Source organism: Mustela nivalis (assembly GCF_964662115.1).
Source record: "Mustela nivalis genome assembly, chromosome: X".
NCBI lineage: Eukaryota > Metazoa > Chordata > Mammalia > Carnivora > Mustelidae > Mustela > Mustela nivalis.
In genome coordinates this window covers 17,363,423-17,365,774 of record NC_139040.1, presented here as the reverse complement: position 1 = coordinate 17,365,774, position 2,352 = coordinate 17,363,423, and the positions used below count along the sequence as shown (strand labels likewise).

The following is a 2,352-nucleotide window of genomic DNA, read 5'->3' as shown; positions in this document are numbered from 1 at the left end:
GGCTGTCTGGCTTGGAAGCTCGAAGGCAGCACCTGCGGCACCAGGCCGCAGCGTAGAGCATTCTGGTTCTGGTGGGGCTGGAAAGGTGGCGCTGTACAGAGTGCGGAGAGGAAAAAAGCAAAGCTTTGTGAGCCAAGACTGTGCCGTGCGCATGCGCGCTCGTCTCTTTGCCTGCCTGTTTCTCAAAGTAAGAGAACAGTTACACCATAAAGGAAAAGAAAAGATCTGGGATAAGAACTTAGAGGTTTGTAGGGAAAGCCTAGGAAGGCAGACGATCTCATTAGTAAGTTGCAAAATACTGATTATGTGTTCAAGTGATAATATTTGGTTATATCAGGTTAAAGCAAATATATTGCTAAAATTCAGTTCATCTTGCTTTTTTTTCCCCCTTTTTAATGTGGCTCCCAGAAAATGTAAATTGTGCGTGTGGCACACATTTTTCTATTGGACAATGCTGGGTTGCACAATCATTACAAAGCTTCTTAAATTTTCCCATTGAGATATCACTAAAAGCTTATACAAGTGCCCCCTGAAGGGGGATGGAGGGTGGCAGGCTCTGAGCATAATATGAACCAGTCTGCTAAAAGCAGGGGGTTTCTTTGAAATCTCCTCTTTTCAGTTTTAAAATGCTTCTGTGCCGTTTTAATATAAAAACGACAGGTCTAAAAGAAAAAAAAAGGTCTCTCCCTGCCTCCACTCGCCAATCAATATCTTTAAGTAAAGAAGACATAATGTTTCTCCTGGGGTTTCAAGTCTGACCCCACCGCAGCACACTGTCTTGGAGTCCTGGGGGTCGGCTAACCTCTGTTTGGGAAACACAGGTGGTGATCTCTAAAAGGGCCCCTCCATCTTTCAGTTTCTAGAGGAAACTTCTGAGTTCCTAATTGCCACATGTCCCCTTTTGTTCTGAGGTTCTCACCTTTGCTTCCCACCCCTTAAAGTTCCCGAGGCCCCGGAGTAGACTGGGCCGAGTAGAAAGGGTAGAGACAGCCTTTCTCTCCCCTTTGTAGCCCCACAGAGCTATGCACACAGGTGCCCCATAAATACTTATCATGCTGAATAGTTCAGTAACCAGAACTGGGGCCCGGCTCTGCTGCTGGCTGCAGTGTGAAAAGGTCTTTCAAAATGGTTCTGCTTTGAAAATTAACTAGGGAAGAAAGCCGCCTCCAATCCTTTGGGGGAAGCAGATGGGGTCGAAACCAAATGATAAATAAGCAAACTAAGTAAGCAATCAATTTGGAGCCAGCACAATTCAATCACGTGATGCTCCATCACCAGACTAGAAGGTAACCCTCAGGAAAGTTCCACGCCAATTAGTGCGGTAAGTCAGGACCGATCACTTGCTGGGCGAATTTCGCATTTTCTTTCTCCTAACCCTGTCTGAGCTTTCCAGTGAACTTGGCTGCTTCATGTTGACACCTTTTTCCATTTTAATATTCCCTTTCGGACTACCGATTCCAACTGCCCTGCACTCTCAAAGATGCCACCAGTGTCCAGCTCTGGGCCACTCGTCAGGCTGCAGCTTCCCTAAGCCCGGTGTACAGGGATCGATCCTGCAACACATTCTCAAATAGAACCTGGGGAGTTACAAGTGTTTTTTCTGGGTGACCCAATGCTGGCCTTGAAATAAGCCTCTAGGTGGGCGGCAGTTAGACCACCATCCCCAAAGGGTGTCCTTGTCCCCTTAAGGGGTCTGCTGAGATCACTGTGCCCTCCTCTCATTCCCAGCCCATAAATAAAGAGGAGCTGGGAGCTGGTAGCAGGTGCCTGGCTGAGGAGTGGGGAGGGAGGCTTAGAGTTGTTTCCATAAATGGGAAAACCAGGACTGCTTGCCCTGCCTACCGCCCAGGGCTTGGTGATCCTCCCTCTTCCCTGGGAGCTCCTCTGATCTGAGACCCGGGAAGCTGCTCCTGGGTACAGAGTTAGACCTACCCTGAGGCTAGCTAAGGAAACCCCCATGGGCACGCTCCCTAGGGCAGAACTCACTCACTCAGTTGTTGAGCAGTTCCGGAAACTCGGAAGTTTCACCCCTTGGTTTAATGAGCTCCAGCCCCTTACGTTGCCCTGGCCGGTGGGAGCTCCACGTTCACTCAGCTGGCTCCCTGGGGGGAAACAAACCGAAATGCCACTGGGTCAATGTGGTCCTTTTCCTGTTAGCAGAAAGCAAACTTGAAGTTCACAAGAAAACCTGAGTCCCATCAGGGTGCGATGATTGAACAAAAGCATTTGTCTTTCTCTTGTGGTCAGGGAGGGTGTTTAATGGTGTAAGGTAGGAAAAGTCATGGTGTTCGTGTCAGTTAAATAATTCTGATGGATCGATCCAGGGTTAAGCTTGGTCAGATCTCTGGGAAA

The 2,352-nt window shown here is 48.5% G+C and overlaps 1 long non-coding RNA gene across 2 annotated transcripts in view; it reads right to left on the bottom strand.

Moving 5' to 3' along the window:
• The window catches only part of LOC309856116, a 53,268-nt gene extending 51,172 nt beyond the window's left edge, over positions 1-2,096 (bottom strand). For both annotated transcript variants that reach the window (XR_014307068.1, XR_014307069.1), the window contains exon 1: positions 1,991-2,096. This is a non-coding gene — a long non-coding RNA (uncharacterized lncRNA). The remainder of the gene's footprint in view (positions 1-1,990) is intronic.
• Positions 2,097-2,352: the final 256 nt, after the last annotated feature.